The following is a 19,414-nucleotide window of genomic DNA, read 5'->3' on the forward strand; positions in this document are numbered from 1 at the left end:
TAGACTTTTATAAAAATAACAAACCCTTGTCAACACAAGAAATACAAGACAAACTAGAAGACACCCAAATGCCCTGGTTAACACAACACCAACTACATGCCCTCTTAAACAACCCAACAGTAAAATCAGCAGCAACTAGGCCCCTGACAACCTTCGAAAACCTCCTCCTAACAACAAAGGGAAACGGTAAAGGGATGGTATCCGCAATATACAAAATACTACTCCAAAATCTCGCAAATCCCCTAGACGCAATCAAAAATCAATGGGAGAATGACATAGGCTATGAGATAAACCCCACTCAATGGACCAGAATGTGGTCTAAACCCCCCTTTAAATCCATATCAACGAAAAGAAAAGAACTCACACTGAAACTCACCTACAGGTGGTACCTAACACCAAGGAAACTAGCGCTAATACACCCAGGAACCTCACCAAAATGCTGGAGAGGGTGCACCTCCACAGGCACATACTTCCACATGTGGTGGGAGTGTCCCAAAATCCAACTATTCTGGACAACAGCCATACAAGAAATTTGTAAAATAACTAAGCAAGTAATAGACACCACCCCAGAATTGGCCCTACTAAACATCTTCCAAGACAACAATGCCCATTTACACCACAAAGAACTCATAACCCACCTGCTCTCAGCAGCCAGAAACACCATAACCAGACACTGGAGAGACCTGTCAGGAGTAAGCATGGACCAATGGTATCAAATAGTATGGGAAACAGCCCTACTAGAAAAATTAACTAATAAACTGAAACTGACACGGGGACAAACAGAAGAAGATGCCTTCACCCCGGTATGGCTCCCCTTTATCACACACACAGCCCAACAGGACAATGACAATAATCCACCAACAGCATACAAATCAATATGGCTAACCTGATCCAAAACACCCACCCACCTCACTCACACACGAAAACAAAGATCACCACAGCCAATCACAAGCAAACAATCACACCCTAGGCCAACCCCAACCTCTCTCACCACCAAAGGAACACAAGTGAACAACACAAGCACGCTGACACCAAACTCTACATACATTAAACATAATAGAAACACCGCCACCCAATCCCACCCTTATCCATCTTCCCTCTCTCCACCCCCTTTCTCTTTTCTCTCCTTTTTTTATTTTTATTTTTATTTTCTTCTCCCCCTAATGCCTCAACAAATGAAACGGATTTGTAAAAATGTTACATGGGGAAAAATATATATGAGGCACTACACTTCTGTAAAACAAGAAAATCCTTAATAAAATATTTAAAAAAAAAAAAAAAAAAAAAAAAAAAAAAAAATCAAAATACACATTTCACGTCTTGTGCTGTCTGACAAGACTGCTCTGCCATCTGACTTGCTGCCTGCAATGTTTACAGATGTGTAAAGGAGTCTGGCCTGTTTAGCGTCAAAGCCCCGGGCTCAGGAGAGCCCCTGTACTTGCAACCTCGTCTGCGCCTTCCATCCAAAATGTTATTTAGGTCTGGTGCTTCTTATTTATCCTTTGAAAACAACATTCCTAGGTTGAAACATTTCTCACCTTAAAAACCCCACACACAACCAAAAATCCCCACCAGCTTCAGTTTTCTCTTCTGTTCCCGTTTTTACTTTGTTAGTGTTTTCTCTTCAGGTTTTCTGTCACCTTTGATCCCTCTCCAGGGCTGCTCTGCTTTTCAGTTTGCCTGGTGTAGCTTTCTCCAGAAGCCACAGAAGCAAGGGGAGAGAGCAGGGCTAAGCACCCTTTGGAGTGTCGCGCAACGGTAAATTAACCACACAGAGTCTTCTTCATAAACAGAATAAAACTTTATGGAAGAAAATAGACTTGTTCAGAAACAGCATAGTCAAAGAGCATACACAGAGTGCTCATAGCAGCTAGCTGACTCTTCACAGAGGCACAGTCTTAGCTAGTGATTTGCTAGAGTCCTGGAGCCACTCTGTCTGCCTTAGCTTTACATAGCAGCAGCAACAGCACTACAGTGGTACCTCGTTTTGAGCGCACCCTGTTTAGGGTCCATTTCGTAGAACGTCTGCGGCAAACCCAGAATACCGGAACGGGTTTGCTGCTCGCACACGCACAGAAGCAATAAATCATGCTTCAGACATAAGCACTACATCGCGCTTTGCGCATGCGCAGAGCAGCGCTTTGTCGAGCTTTCGTTGAGCATCTGGGGCTCCAGAACGGATCCCAGACGCAAAAGGAGGTATGACTATATTCCACAGACTACTCCATACACAATCCATACAGCTCTCTGACTGAGGCCCATAGAGAGACTGGCTACTTTTATAGGGAGAATGAGTCATCACCCAAGATGAGTCACGGGTCACAGTGACTTAGCAGTTTGCTGTTAACAGTTAGCAGTTAGCAGGCTTGAATGATTGTGTAGGCTTCCTCCACCAGGGCCAGGGCCTTCTCAGTGATGGCTCCAACCTGGAGGAATGCTCTGTCCCAGGAGACCAGGGCCCTGCAGGATTTAACTTCCTTCCGCAGGGCCTGTAAGACAGAGCTGTTCCGCCCGGCCTTTAATCTGAATTCAGCCTGATCTTTTATTCCCCTTCCTTCCCTCCCCCTCCCCTTTTTATGAAGATTACCCACTCTGGGATCCCACAGCTAATTCTCCCCTGGTCTCCTCACTGGCCCAAGTAGGACTAATTTAGCCAGCTAGCCCTGGTGATCATCTAATGTTTACTGGATGGATTTCCCCCCTAAATTGATTTTTGAATTTAGAATTTATTGTTATTCACGTTTTATATTGTATTTTATGTTGTTTTTTGTTGCATCAATTAAGTGTTTTAAATTTGTTGTTAGCTGCCCTGAGCCCAGTTTTCTGAACCCGGAAGGGTGGGGTATAAATTTAAAAAATATTATTATTATTTATTATTTTACTGCTTCTGCTGTCAAGAACCTTTGTCTCATGACATGGAGTCGCCCCTTTCCTCCCGTCTAAAATCTGACTGTGGCTGCAGACCTCAGCACAGTTTCTTAGGAACCAGCCCAAATAAAACTCAGTGGGGTTTACTTCAGAGTAAATAAAATAAAATGCATAGGATCCAATGTATGTAATGCATCGAGGGCTGATGTAGCTCAGTGACTTAGCCATGACCCCATAAACTGGGCTGATTCAAACCTCACTTTCCCAGCACTCCATTGCTGGTCTGCAATGTTGAGATATAATCCTTACCCTCACGTACCTAACAGAGTTGCTGTCATGCTTACAGAAATAAATATAGCTGAAGTGGACAGGATCCTCTAAAAGGCTTTTTAGAAATTCCTTTACTTGTGGTTGTGATGGATGCTGTTTGCAAAATGTGCCAGATGGTTTATACCTCAAGGCCTTTGGTATATAAACCATTTGATGTTTCTTCCACGTTTATACAAATGAGGTTGGGAAAGCTATTTTGAATATTTGCCAAGAATTTGCAAGGAACCCTCTCTAATATTCTACAGCAGGTGGTCAACATTTTCTGTCTACATGTGAAAGATGGGGTGAATGGGGTGAGATACTCTGAGCAAGACTCCTGGGGGGGGGGGAGGAGAGGTCTAATGCGTTAGGGGGCTAGTGGGTGTGGAAGCTCCAAGCCACGATTTAACAAATTATTTTAAGGGCACCAGGCGAGCCCTGCTGGATCAGACTAAAGGCCCATTTAGTCCAGCATCCTGGTCTCACAGTTGTTGTTTGGTCGTTTAGGCGTGTCCGACTCTTCATGACCCCATGGACCAGAGCACGCCAGGCCCTCCTGTCTTCCACTGCCTCCTGCAGTTTGGTCAAACTCATGCTGGTAATCTCGAAAACACTGTCCCACCATCTCGTCCTCTGTCGCCCCTTCTCCTTGTGCCCTCCATCTTTCCCAACATCAGGGTCTTTTCCAGGGAGTCTTCTCTTCTCATGAGGTGGTCAAAGTCTTGGAGCCTCAGCTTCAGGATCTGTCCTTCAGAATGGAGAGATTAGATCTTCTTGCAGTCCATGGGACTCTCAAGAGTCTCCTCCAGCACCAGAATTCAAAAGCATCCATTCTTCTGCGATCAGCCTTCTTTATGGTCCAGCTCTCACTTCCATACATCACTACTGGGAATGGTCTCACAGTAGTATAGCGCTTAGAGTGCCAGGTGGGGGACCAGGGTTCAAATCCCCCACTCGGCCTCTCATCATAGTCTACCTTACAAGCTTTTTGTGGGGATTAAATGAGGAGGAGAATTAATGCATGCCACATTGAGCTCCTTGGAGAAAAAGGTGGATCATAAATACAGCAAACAAACAAACAAACAAACAAACAAACAAACAAACAAACAAACAAACAAACAGATGCCTCTGGGAGATGCCAGGCAGCAGAAGTGGACTTTGGTCTTTCAAATTTCAGCAGCACCCTGTGCGATGCTAAAATTTTACACACACAGCCATCCTGCCCCCTGTGTCTAATCCCCTTTTAAAGCAGCCAAAAAGTACTGCATAAAAACAAAATCATTCCAGCTGCCCACAAACAGGCACAGCGAGATAGCAAAACTTCAGCAGCAAAAAGACTATGTATTGTGGCAGTGAGTTCCATTGTAGGCAGTGGCGTAGCGTGGGTTGTCAGCACCCGGGGCAAGGCAAGTAATTTGCGCCCCCTAACCCATGGATTTGCGTCCCCTAACCCATGGATTTGTGCCCCCTAACCTGTGGATTTGCCCTAACCCCAGATGTTGCGCCCGGTGCGGCCGGCCCCCCCTGCACCCCCCACGCTACGCCACTGATTGTAGGTCATGCTGGTGACGTAAAAATTGGGGTTTTGCTTTTGCTGCCCAACTCCCCATGGGACTTTGAGTCCCCTAAGTCCATGATCGGCCAGAGAACAATGGATGGAGGCAGGATGCGGTGAAAGCAAGGCAAATCTTCATTTTTCTGTTGCAACAGAGTTCTCTCCACTCTTTCCAAGGAGGGAGAGACTCTGAACAAAAGTTTCCAGGAACTTTTAAAGACTTTTGACATTGCCTAACCCCCTTAGCCAAAGACCCCTTAGCCACCCCAAAATCATCATACATACCGGTACATCATAGGAGGCTGTCTACAGCAGAAATCTTGTCTGCCAGGATACCTGATAATGGTTGCTGATTGCATTACCTGGGCAGCCTGGCCATTCTTTTGTGATGGTTAATACTTCGGTTCCTGAATCCTTCACAGGCTTACACTATTCATACACAAATACAGTACACCCTTAAGACAGGATTTGTAAGCGAAAAGACAATGGGAAGGCTTTCGCCATTTGCATCCTTTACTGCAGAGGAATATTTGAGGTCACTGGGAGAGTCAAAATGGCTTCAGGATTGCTCTCCTGTACTATTTCAGACACATGTTTTATATATTTAGATATGCGCACATTTATGAATATTTATTCTATATTTGAGAGATGATAATAATAATAGTAATAATAATTTTTATTTATACCCCACTCTCCCTGGCCAAGACCGGGCTCAGGGCGGCTAACATCAGGTATAAAAACAATTGATTAAAATACAACTTAAAAACAGGATTAAAATACAACTTAAAATGCAGCCTCATTTCAGTGGAAGCCCAGATCAAAAACTGTTTTTGGGGGAGAAAACATCAAATCTTCACCAAGGCCGACTATCCAGACTGGTCCTACGTGGGCCAGAAAAAAGCCAGGGAAGTCCCCAAATAGAAGTTCCATCACAGAAGGAGAAAGAAAAAAGGAAAGAGGGGGAGGGGATCAAATTGATCCCAAGCCAAAGGCCAGGCAGAACAACTCTGTCTTACAGGCTCTGCGGAAAGAAATCAGATCCCGCAGGGCCCTGGTCTCATGAGACAGAGCGTTCCACCAGGCCGGGGCCAGTGTTGAAAAGGCCCTGGCTCTGGTTGAGGCTAATCTGACTTCCTTAGGGCCTGGGACCTCTAGGGTGTTGCTGTTTATGGACCTTAAGGTCCTCCGTGGGGCAGACCGGGAGAGGCGGTCCCGTAGGTACGAGGGTCCTAGGCCACATCCTTATAACACTGGCTTGGGCTGTGTGTGTGTGGGGGGGGGGAAATGCACAAATACGAGCACAGAAAGCAGAAGATAAAGTGGGCCCATTATGTATGACAACAGCACAGTGTGAACAGCTCAGGGAGACAGAGCAGGATTAGGACATGCTGCAAATCCACATTCGGCCACTGAAGGGCAGTAGAGCATCATATTTGAGGACAAATTGCTTGTAAGAACCTTGCAGCAATAGAGTCTTTGACCATCTCTATGGGAAAGACCAGCTGTAGCTCCAGTTTGCAAAACGAAACATTTAAATGATGGCTGTATGTCTCCCTCACCCCTACTTTAGCCTGTTATATATTTTTTCCTTAAGCCTTAAGCTCTGGCAAGCAGGCTGACAGCAGGTTTAAGCTGGGGGCCATTCCCTACCTGGGGAGGCTAAGGGGCCTTCTGCATTCAGTGGAGGTGCTTGACCACTGAGCCACAGCCCCTCCTCCTGATGAAACGTTCTGTTGACCAGGAGACCTGGAAATAGCATCATGGCATGGGGGAGACCAACCTGCCCCCCTGCTGGTCAGAGGAGCAGCAGCTGCTGCAGCAAGCTTGCTTTCTCCCTGACGCAAGAACTTTGCAACTCAGAACCAGTGCCTGGGTTTGCTTTCCCCCTCTTTCTCCCCAATCTCTTTTCCTTTTGGGTCGTGTCATTTAGATTAAGAGTCTGGGGGCAGGGACTGTCTTCTTACTGATCATGCATTTTCCTGGTTGAAGGGAAGAGTAAAATCACATACCTAATATATTGGTTCGCAACTTAGCAGGGGGGGACGTGGGTGGCGCTGTGGGTAAAAGCCTCAGCGCCTAGGGCTTGCCGATCAAAAGGTCGGCGGTTCGAATCCCCGCGGCGGGGTGCACTCCCGTTGCTCGGTCCCAGCGCCTGCCAACCTAGCAGTTCGAAAGCACCTCTGGGTGCAAGTAGATAAATAGGGACCGCTTTCTGGCGGGAAGGTAAAGGGCGTTCTGTGTGCTGCGCTGGCTTGCCAGATGCAGCTTTGTCACGCTGGCCACGTGACCCGGAAGTGTCTCTGGACAGCGCTGGCCCCCGGCCTCTTGAGTGAGATGGGCACACAACCCTAGAGTCTGTCAAGACTGGCCCGTACGGGCAGGGGTACCTTTACCTTTACCTTTAACTTAGCAGGGGAGCCAACTCACCCTCAGGATTGTGGGTGGACGCAGGCAGGTGTGTGTGATGTCACATGTCTTTGTTGCCTATCTTGGTGGCTGTGGAGGGTGGAGTGGAACTGCTTGTCTGCCTGCCAGCTTTTCTCATTGACTTTGTGGGTGCCCAGCCCCCACAATTATATTATTGTGGGTGCCCACATATATTGGGACGCGGGTGGCACTGTGGTCTAAACCACAGAGCCTAGGACTTGCCGATCAGAAGGTTGGCGGTTCGAATCCCCGCGATGGGGTGAGCTCCCGTTGCTTGGTCCCTGCTCCTGCCCACTTAGCAGTTCGAAAGCACGCCAAAGTGCAAGTAGATAAATAGGTACCACTCTGGCAGGAAGGTAAACGGCATTTCCGTGCGCTGCTCTGGTTCGCCAGAAGCGGCTTAGTCATGCTGGCCACATGATCCAGAAAGCTGTCTACGGACAAATGCCGGCTCCCTCGGCCAATAAAGCGAGATGAGCACCGTAACTCCAGAGTCGTCCGCAACTGGACCTAACAGTCAGGGGTCCCTTTACCTTTAAAAATAAAAAATAAAATAAAAAATAAGATAGCTGCTTATTTCCTTGACATCTGATGAGAAGGCGTTCCACAGGGCGGGACCTACACCTTCACACCTGTCTCTCTCATCCTCCTACCCCTTGCTTGGTCCCTGCTCCTGCCAACCTAGCAGTTCGAAAGCACGTCAAAGTGCAAGTAGATAAATAGGTACCACTCCAGTGGGAAGGTAAACGCCGTTTCCACGCGCTGCTCTGGTTCGCCAGAAGCGGCTTAGTCATGCTGGCCACATGACCTGGAAGCTGCACGCCGGCTCCCTTGGCCAATAAAGCGACATGAGTGCCGCAACCCCAGAGTCGGCCACAACTGGACCTAATGATCAGGGGTCCCTTTACCTTTACCTTGTCTAATCCTCTTTTAAAGCATCTGAAAGCCAAGGGGAGAGAGCAGCTGCCATGTTAGGATACGACATACTCTGGGAACCTAAAACGTTTATGCTTGGTTATCCAAAATACAGTGGTACCTCGGGTTACATCCGCTTCAGGTTATAGACTCCGCTAACCCAGAAATAGTACCTCGGGTTAAGAACTTTGCTTCAGGATGAGAACAGAAATCGGTCTCTGGCGGCGCGGCAGCAGCAGGAGGCCCCATTAGCTAAAGTGGTGCTTCAGGTTAAGAACAGTTTCAGGTTAAGAGCGGACCTCCGGAACGAATTAAGTTCTTAACCTGAGGTACCACTGTATGTTATTTTAGAAAATGATCAAGAAATAGTTTTCAACCTTATAACTGCTTCTGAGATAATAACAGGATATAATGGAGGGCTGGAGACATACGTCCTAGTACTCAGTCCTTTCCCTCCCCCCCCCATAATGTTTAGGAGTACTCTCATTTTAACTCAAGAAAACCACCATTTTATAGTTCAAATCGGGAAAAACAAATACAGTACAAAAGTACAAAGATTCACAAAATGTTTAGGGGTATGCGTACCCCTGCGTACCCCCCCAGAAAAAAGCACTGCTCCTGCTACATCTATAATAATAATAATAATAATAATAATAATAATAATAATAATAATAATACTTTATTATTTGTACCCCGCCCATCTGGCTGGGTTTCCCCAGCCACTCTGGGCGGCTTCCAACAAAGATGAAAAATACACTAAAATGTAACATATTAAAAACATATTAAAAACAGGGCTGCCTTCAGATGTCTTCTGAATGTCAGGTAGTTGTTTATCGCTTTGACATCTGGTGGGAGGGTGTTCCACAGGGCGGGTGCCACCACTGAGAAGGCCCTCTGCCTGGTTCCCTGTAACTTGGCCTCTCGCAGTGAGGGAACTGCCAGAAGGCCCTCGGAACTGGACCTCAGTGTCCGGGCAGTGTCTGAGTGCATTGAGAAAAATTGGTACAATTATTCCCAAATAATACATATAAACCAGCCCAATGAATTTATGGAGAAATTGGTATTTTTTTGGTGTGAGGGGTAAAGTTTTGCAACAAGTTCAACTATTGTCACAAGCCCAGAGATCTGGAACTATAAACCTGGACGCTTTGTAGCGCTCACTCCGGAATATAGTTATAATGGAGAAAAGTACGTATAACTTCAGATTTCAACAAGGACTTAATCTCACTGTTTGCATGATTTGGCATTTCTTTATTACATGTACAGCGGAACCATTGTTTTAAACACTGTCCCCATCCCAGTCCTGGAGAAGCTGGAACTAGACTGACAATCAGATCCTGCTGATATCTGTTACTTGGAGTTTGTTATTTTAACTCATGTGCATCGGTACCCATTCTACGTGCCTATTTTGTAGTTTGGTTCTTCCGCCTTTACTTTTCTTCTGGTGTTATAATCGTTCTCTCTGTAAAGGTAAAGGTAAAGGACCCCTGACAGTTAAGTCCAGTCGCGAACAACTCTGGGGTTGCGGCGCTCATCTCACTTTACTGGCCTGGGAGCCGGCATTTGTCTGCAGACCGTTTCTCCAGGTCATGTGGCCAGCATGACTAAGCCACTTCTGGCGAACCAGAGCAGTGCACGGAAACGCTGTTTACCTTCCTGCCAGAGCAGTACCTATTTATCTACTTGCACTTTGACGTGCTTTTGAATTGCTAGGTGGGCAGGAACAGGGACTGAGCAATGGGAGCTCGCCCCGTTGCAGGGATTCAAACCATCAACCTTCTGATCGGCAAGCCCAAGGCTCAGTGGTTTACATCACAGCACCACCCGCGTCCCATATGCACTATAAAGTGAAGTAAATAAATAACGCTAACCCCGAAAAAACTGACGTTCAACAATAATGCCCAACTTTATTATGCTGCTTACAACCTTCCTGTAACAGCATTTCTTATGTTCTTTATCTTTGGTGAATTTTGTTTATTAATTAAAAATAGTAACAATGTGTTGTTTTGTAAGGGGAGGGGCACTGAAAACTTCTAGGTGACCACTATTGATGGCCATCAGGTCTGGGGGCTCTCCCCTCCCTCCCTCTTTCCCCGATGGTGCTGCTTTTTGCTCCACAGCAGAAATCCTGGTAGTAATGGTAGTAGTAGTAGTAGTAGTAGTAGTAGTAGTAGTAGTAGTAATAATAATAATAATAATAATAATAATAATAATAATAATAATAATTTATTTATACCCTGCCCATCTGGCTAGGTTTCCCCAGCTACTCTGGGCGGCTTCCAACAAAATATTAAAAATACAATAAACCCTCTCTCTTTCTGCCGGCTCCTGCCAGCCTTGCTGCCCTGTGGCCTCTTGCGCCCGCTGCCATCCTCTGGAGAAGGGCAGTTGTTTCCTGAGCCACTGACAGACTGCTTGGAAGGAGAGATGAAAAGCCAAGTCTGGTGCTGGACAGGAAGTCTGGGACAGCGAAACCCAAGACGTCCTCCCGGAAAAAGCAGCTGCTCAGCAATCAAATCCATCATGCGCTCTCGGGGTAGCTGGCCACAGCAGATCCCCAGCAAGGCATGGAGAAAAGGGATCCATTTCAGAGGCATAAATGCTTCCAGGTTGCTAGGAAGATGTTGCTTGAGCTGTGGTCCTGCTATTATTATTATTATTATTATTATTATTATTATTATTATTATTATTATTGCTGCTGCTGCTGCTGCTGCTGCTGCTAGGAAGATGTTGCCTGAGCTGTGGTCCGGCTATTATTATTATTATTATTATTATTATTATTATTGCTGCTGCTGCTGCTGCTGCTAGGAAGATGTTGCCTGAGCTGTGGTCCGGCTATTATTATTATTATTGTTATTGTTATTGCTGCTGCTGCTAGGAAAATGTTGCCTGAGGTATGGTCCGGCTATTATTATTATTATTATTATTATTATTATTATTATTACTACTACTACTACTACTACTACTACTATTACTACTACTACTACTACTACTACTACTACTGCAGCAGTAGAAAGGTTCAGAAAAGGTTCAGAAAAGAGCAACAGAGATGAGGTCGGAGTGGTTCCCCAGTCACCACATTCAGGACTTTTCAGTTAAGAGAAAAGGCAAGTAAGAAGTGACATGCTGAGGGTTTAGTTAACCTGTGGAACTCCCTCCCACTGGAGAAGGCAGTGACGGCTGCCAACTTAGGTGGCTTTGAAAGAGGACTGGACAGATTCATGGAGCAGGAGGCTCTTGTGCTTGATCGTGCTTGCTGGTCTCCAGCAGTGAGAACTGGACGCTGCACTAAATGGGCCATTGGCATGATCCAGCACCTTCCTGCTTCCAAAAATGATTCCCATAGAGCTGCATGAAGTTTCCTGTGTCAGGCCTGAGTTGCAGTGATGGTCCCTTGCAGGGCTGGCCCTCTCCTCCCTTCCTAGGCTTAGCGGATCTCACCTGAAAGGTAAGAAAGGGACAACAAAACTGGCAGATAGGGCAGAAAGTTGCTCCACATGGCCTGGAACTGGTTTTGAACTCATTCTGTTCACACCCTCACCAGAGGCAGTGTGGGTGCAATCTTTAGCACGTAGGACTAGGACCTGGGAACTGCAGTTTAGTAAGGGTGCTGGGAATTATTGCTCTGCGAGGGGCCTCTTAATAACTCTCAATGCCTTTAAAAAACAAAACGAAGTTTCCAGGATTCTTTGGGGGAAGAAGTAGCAATTAAAAGTGGTATAAGAGTGCTTTTAAATGTCTGGTGTGGATGAGACCTCTGTTTATGTAGCTGTTGGTTGTGGCTATTTACTGCTGGGGCAGTGGGGGCAGGCAGCCTTCATATACGTGAGGGAACCCCCATCATTTTGTAGGGCAGAGATGGGGAGCATCTGCCTCCCCCCATCCACCTCCATGTTGTGGGACTCCCTGCTCTCAGGGAAAGGGTGATAGTAGAGCAGGAGAGCACCTGCTTTGCATGCAGAAGGTCCCAGGTTGAACCCCCTAGTGGCATCTCCAGGTGGGGCCGGGAATGTCACCTCCCTACGGTTAATGTAAGTTTCAATATTGGGAGTGGTCCCTACTCGCAAATCAATAGTCAATAGTAACAAAAACTAATCCAGTCAAAAGTATGTCTTCTGACAAGGATTACAAACTCAAATAGAGATTACAAACTCAAACAGAGATTGCAAACTCAAACTCATAAAGATATGTGTAACACAATAATTCGTTAAAGAATTAGAGATAAGAGTTTATGAGTAGAGATAAGTTTATGCTAGTCCATAGTCAGATTCGACGTGAAGGTCTCTTAGTTTCAATCACTGAGCAGAAGTCAGAAGTCAGTTATGGATCAGAAACCAGGGCAGGGCCCTGTTTTGATGTATTCACCTTCATCATCTGGAAGTATCAAATATTACATGAAAATACATTTAAATTCTAAATTATCATAAATTATAAAACAGTCATAAATTATAAAACAGTATTATATAACATTTTTCTTGGTACATTTAATAACAAGAACTCCAACTTATTAAACCTCCCTAAGGTTCCCGTATTTCAAAAAGTAAAAACCAGGATACCCTGAAAGTTGTTGAGCTTAAGATCCAGATTTTACATCAACATTTTACACATTTGGCTAGGCTTGCCTAGACAAAAATATTTTTAGCAGGTGTAGAAAAGAGTATAATGAAGGTGCCTGCTTGGGATCTATAGGCAGGGAGTTCCAAAGTTCGAGCGCCGTCACACTAAATATTGATTTCTTACAAATGCAGAAAGGGCATCATGCGGCAGCTGTCAGCTCTGCAGATTGAGTTCATCTGGTTGAGCGGGCGCATATGTAGGGTTGCCATACATCCGGAAATCGCAAGCATGTCCAGGAAAATCCGGACGTATGGCAACCCGTGTCAGAAGTGTAGCTTTTGTGTCCAGATTTTCACTTTTTGAAATATGGCAAGCCTAATATGGGGCAACGGACGCGGGTGGTGCTGTGGGTAAAACCTCAGCGCCTAGGACTTGCCGATCGTATGGTCAGCGGTTCGAATCCCCACGGCGGGGTGAGCTCCCGTCGTTCGGTCCCAGCCCCTGCCCACCTAGCAGTTCGAAAGCACTCCTAAGTGCAAGTAGATAAATAGGTACCGCTTTATAGCGGGAAGGTAAACAGCGTTTCCGTGTGCTGTGCTGGTGCTGGCTCGCCAGAGCAGCTTCGTCATGCTGGCCACGTGACCCGGAAGTGTCTCTGGACAGCGCTGGCCCCCAGCCTCTTAAGCGAGATGGGCGTGCAACCCCACAGTCAGCCACGACTGGCCCGTATGGGCAGGGGTACCTTTACCTTTACCTTAATATGGGGCAAGGAGATCTCACAGGTAAACTGGTCCCAAGTTGCTAAGGGTTTTCTATAGTAACCTTAAGGTGGTGGCCCCTTCCTGCCATCCTGGGTGGTCTGCTTTCAGTAGAAGAGGAAGATGAATTGGGGTGGGGGAACATCCCTTTGATTCAGAAAACAAATATGTGCTGGGGATGAAGCTGAGCTAGAAGCATTAACTGGAGACCCAGGCCTTACAAACAGAGCTTCTCTGAGCAGTGCTGTGTGCTGGCTGCAGCTTCCGCAGAACATGGGAGATGCCGTGATATGAATTACAGCTCATTGACAACGCTTCCGAGATGTGTAGGGAGAGCCTTTGTTTCTGAGCATATCAGGAAAGTGTGTTTCTCTACATGCTCAGAGGCTGGCTGTTTATATAATCTTGCCTTTGTTTTGGAAGCGTGGAGAGGGAAGATTTGCATGGCTGGGTGGCTAGGAAACCCCAGCCTCCGAAATCAGCCCAAAGGATCAGCAAAATAACCTGGGCTGGCTGGTGTTTTCCCTCTCTCTCTCTCTCTCTCTCTCTCTCTCTCTCTCTCTCATCAGGACACAGGTCAGCAAGAGGCAGAGGGAGGCCACACGTGGCCCAGAGTTTGACTTGCCCAGCAGTCTGTCATGGTCCACGCCACAGGCCAGGAAATTGCAGCGGATGTGAACCTAAACAGAAGGCAATACTCCCCACCCCCATCACCCCCAGGTTATCAGCCCACCAGATTCTGATGCCCACCAGAATTGTCCCAAGTGACATCTTTAATACTGGGCAGTGCAGCTTTGCATAGGATCCCTTTCACCTGAACCTATATTTGTCTTTAATTGGGGGGGGGGGGCACAGTTACTGTCTGCCTATCTCCCTGCCCCCCAAGCCCTGTTTCCCCCCCTTTTTGTTGTGTTTTTTTATTTTTTAAGTGAGCGAGTGGGGGAAGAAAGAGCAGGTTTAGGAAAGCAGCTGCAAGGCAGCAATTTAGCGTATGGAATCATTTACCTGATTAGAGAGTTTATTTTATAAAAATTGCTTCAGAATGGACCTACGTCCGGGGGAGGAGGAGAAATGGAGTAAGCAGACCCTGGGCATGGTGGGGGCTTAATGGGGGGGGGGGCAACGGCTTAGCCCTCCAGGAAAACCTTACCTGCTCATTGCCACAGTTGCAGGGTAGGTTGCTCCCGTTAATTAAAAGACGATTAAGACCAGCAAGGGGAAAATATCAAAAGGAACCAGTGGGTTTGTTTTTCCCCTGCCTCCCCTCTGAGGCAACGTAGGCGTGAGGGAGTATGTATGTTTGATTTTTAGAAAATTAAGCGGCTGAAGGTGAGGCTTTCTCGCAGCCGAAGTGGCTTATCCCCTCCATTCCCCACCGATTCCTTTGCTGATAAAGGTTTTAATTTATAATGACAGCTTCTTTAAATTAGCATGGATGATTAGGAGAGAGATGGTTAGGAAAGAGGCAGGGAGGGCAGGGCCTTCCTTGGGTTCCCGTCAGAAGGTATAATCAACATCCTTCTAACACAGGAGGGAAAAAGAGGTTTGCCACCTTTCCCAATCGGCCCCTCTGCATTTGTGGGGCTGCCAGCTTGTCTGGGGCATGACCTGCCCAGGTATTTGAATTTCAGATCAGTTTGTTATTAAAAGTATTTCTGCCCCAGCTTTCTATTCGTAAGATATCCAAGGCAACTGACCCAAAAAAAAACAAACAAACAAAAAAAAAAACTGGAATTAAAAAGTGAGTGCATGCAGTTAAGAACAACTACCAGGAAAGATAAGCAGCCCCAAATCTCCCCCAACTGTTTTGAATATTGCTATTATTATTTTAAAAAGCTGTACGCGTCAGGGGAATAAATAGCCTGGGCACTGTTCTCTGCTCCTGGAATCGCCAAAGAAAAATAGGCTCCTCCCACTAGCCTGCTTTGCACTGCCCTAATGCACAAGCCCCACCCCTAAACCATGGAGTTAAGAGCATAACTGTGAGGGTTATTAGAGAGCCACATGCTCTGTGAATTCGTCACAATCCTATTTTACAGCCATCCATGTTGGTGGCTATAACGGCCTCCGGCAGGAGCGAGTTCCGCAGTTTCACTAGGTGCTGTGTGAATAAGTATGCTGGAAACCTCTTCTTCATTTTAATGGAATCTGGGGGTGATGTTTCACAGGTGGGTGTCCCCCCTGCCCATGCTGTGGGCACCCATGCCGCCTCATGCCCTGCAGGTCCTGCACTTGGATGTGTTGCAGAGATCTGCTGAGGGAGACCAAGATGGTGACGGAGTCAGGGCCGTCTTACCCATAGAAGCTAGGGGTGCGGGGCACCCAGGTGCCAGGCTCTCTGGGGTGCCAGGCCAAGAGTCCAGGCCCCAAGAGTTTAATCCGGGGATGAGACCGCCCAGTCGGAGCGCCGCGGTGGGCTCTTCTGTTGCGCGCAGCTCTGTGCCACAAGTATATGGGGCGACCGAGGCAGCTGGCCAGCTCTGCCCTCCTGCATGCCTGGGACTGGGCAACCTGGGGGGGGGGGCACCAGGCAGATCTTTGCACCCTGGTGCCGCATGTGCTTAAGATAGCCCTGGATGGAGTGGTAGCCAAACAGGGGGGTGGGGGCGGAGCTCTTTGTAAATTGCAGAGAGATAATTAATAGTTGCAGGCAGTCCACAAATTCAGCTGGGAGTCTCCCCCTTGCTAGGAGGCCTCTGTTCTCAAGCCCTCATTGGGACTTAGGAAGCTGCCTTCTACCGAATCAGACCACAGGTCCATCTTGATCAGTGCTGTCTACACTGACGGGCAGAAATGGCTCTCCAGGGTCTTAGGCAGGGAACCTCTCCCAGCCCCACCTGAAGATTGCAAGGCAGGTCTCTGCTACTGAGATGCTCTACACTGCCCCCCTCCAATCTCCAGCATCATTTTACTGCAAATTTCCCTGCAAAGTTTTTAAAAAAACAAAACTTCATTTTATAATGTATATAAAACAGGGAGATCAGTTATGACAACGGATGAAAATTAAAAGCTGGGGGGGAAACCTATGACAGCCAGTGTGGTGTAGTGGTTAAGAGCGGTGGACTCGTAATCTGGTGAACCGGGTTCGCTTCCCCGCTCCTCCACATGCAGCTGCTGGGTGACCTTGGGCTAGTCACACTTCTCTGAAGTCTCTCAGCCCCACTCACCTCACAGGGTGTTTGTTCTGGGGGAGGAAGGGAAAGGAGATTGTGAACTGCTTTGAGACTCCTTCGGGTAGTGATAAAGCGGGATATCAAATCCAAACTCCTCCTCCTCCTCTTCTTCTATGAAACAGGCACATAGAATGAGTACAGTCACACACAGGTGAAAACATCAAAGTCCAAGAAGACTTATCAGTGGGATCTGATTGCCAAGTCTAATTCCAGATTTGCAGGATTGTGACGAGGGCTGTCTTGAAAACGATGGTTGCGCTGTGTCTGTGAAAAGGGCCTGGAGGTTCTAGTCCTTGCTGAAATCTCAAATCATTTTCACCTTTATTCCAGAATGAGTGGTACCAAAAGGGGAAGGCAAGGAAGTGCAACTCTGGGACATTCTCTCTCCTTTCCCAGAGTGGAAGTGGTGACGTCATCTGCTGGGGCGCCAGGGTAATGGATGACCCCCCTCCTTGCCCTGACAAGCAAATTAGATGAAAATGAGGCCTCCCCGTTTGACTAATGAGTACATAAGATCAAGCAGAGGCTAGGTACTCCTTTCTTTTGATGGGGTTCCAATTTCATGCTAGCAGCTTGACTGGAACCTTTTATTGGCTAGATGGTCTGTTTGTAGCTAAAAGCTAAAAGTTGGGTTCCAGGCAGCTGAAGGTCCATAGCTCATGGCTTTGGGATTACCAGGGTGGGGGCATGAATAAGCAAGGGGGCAGCAGGTGGAAAGAGCTGCCAAACTTTGAAAAGCGGGTATCCCTGTGTATCAAGTTCATCAGTTTTGTTGAATTAATTGAACTAAATAGTTTCAACTAGACTTTGAATAAATGTGGCAATTAATGGTTAGTGTTTTGAATTTTGTTGTGTTACTATCTTCCTTAGTGGCTCCTGCAGAAAGCTACTCTGAATAATGCTTTTCATAGACTTCTGGGGCACAGGGGATAAGCCTATGGAACAAACAAACAAAAGTTTGGGAACCACTGAATTAGTGGGTGTTTAAAGAAGTCCAGAAGGGACGCGGGTGGCGCTGTGGGTTAAACCACAGAGTCTAGGACTTGCCGATCAGAAGGTCGGCAGTTTGAATCCCTACAATAGGGTGAGCTCCCGTTGCTCAGTCCCTGCTCCTGCCAACCTGGCAGTTCCAAAGCACGTCAAGTGCAAGCAGATAAATAGGTACCACTCCAGCGGGAAGGTAAAGGGTGTTTCCGTGCGCTGCTCTGGTTCGCCAGAAGCGGCTTTGTCATGCTGGCCACGTGACCCGGAAGCTGTATGCCAGCTCCCTTGGCCAATAAAGCGAGATGAGCGCCGCAACCCCAGAGTCGGTCACGACTGGACCTAATGGTCAGGGGTCCCTTTACCTTTTTAAAGAAGTCCAGCCTGGAGGTTGACCGTGGACCAGCCACAGCCTCTCAGCCTAACCTACCACAGAACTGTAATTTTATTTTTTACCTCTGAGGGTCAAGAAGAGGTCAAGCAATTCCACATGTAGAAAATACTGGTCATTGAAAGAACCATGTACTCCATTTTAGCCTCCTTGGATGTGGGAGAGAAACTGCAATAATATGATTGATTGATTGATTGATTGATTGATTGATTAATAAATAAATAAATACACACACACACACACACACACACACACACACTCTGCCCTGGCTGGTCTTGCACTAACCACTTATCTCCCAGATTCAACAAACAGAAACAAGATGGGGAAGAAAGCAAGCCCCTACTGGGCCCCCAGCCCTTGAGGCCTGAGGACTTGGGGCTGCACACTGACAAATTATTAAAATAGCCTTTTTTGCGCCCACTTTGCCCTTTACAAAATGGCCAAGGGGGAAGCCTGAGGCTCGGTGGTAGAGCACCTGCCTTGCATGGAGGCCTCGGAAGGTCCAAACGCACCCCAACTTAGCATCTCCAGGTTGTGAGAACCAGTGCTCCCCCCCCCCCGAAAAATAAGTCCTGGTACTTACCATGAAGGCACGCGGGTGGCGCCATGGGTTAAACCACAGAGCCTAGGACTTGCCTACCAGAGGGTCGGCGGTTCGAATCCCCGCGATGGGGTGAGCTCCCGTTGCTCGGTCTTTGTTCCTGCCAACCTAGCAGTTTGAAAGCACGTCAAAGTGCAAGTAGATAAATAGGTACCACTCCGGCGGGAAGGTAAACGGCGTTTCTGTGCGCTGCTCTGGTTCTCCAGAAGCGGCTTAGTCCTTCTGGCCACATGACCCGGAAGCTGTATGCCGGCTCCCTTGGCCAACAAAGCGAGATGAGCGCCGCAACCCCAGAGTCGGTTACAACTGGACCTAATGGTCAGGGGTCCCTTTACATTTACTTACCATGAAGTTGTTACCGTAAGTGTCTCACGTTTGAACAACAACAACAACAACAACAGGTACTGCTAGTACTGTATTCCCTTGAGCAGCTACTGAAAAAAAGCCCTAGGGAGAACCCTGCCTGAAATGCTAGAGAACCGTCCGACTTTGTATAAGGCAGCTTCCTGTGTATGAAATTTTAAAAATGCATAAATGAACAACAGAAATAGCAATAAAGGAAGGAAGGTGGGACGCATTACTATGCAGAATAGGACTGCCCTATGTCCAGATTTCCTGGATGTTACCCGAATTTCAAAGGCAGCACTGAGAACTATTGAGGAGAAATAAAGGTGAGGTCTAAAGGCCATAAACAAATAAGCAAGAGGTGTGTCAGTGCACAAACAGCCCTAGCTAACTCAGAAGAGCGAGCCAAGCTGTATATTCCCAGGCAAAATGTGTTCTTTTGGAGGGGGAGAAGCTGGAAGCCTTTGGCTCGTCACTCAATGCCCAAAGATTTTCCAGAGGTTTTTATTTTGCTTCTGAGTGTCCCTTATCCTT

The sequence above is a fragment of the Podarcis muralis genome, chromosome Z (assembly GCF_964188315.1).
Source record: "Podarcis muralis chromosome Z, rPodMur119.hap1.1, whole genome shotgun sequence".
Lineage (NCBI taxonomy): Eukaryota > Metazoa > Chordata > Lepidosauria > Squamata > Lacertidae > Podarcis > Podarcis muralis.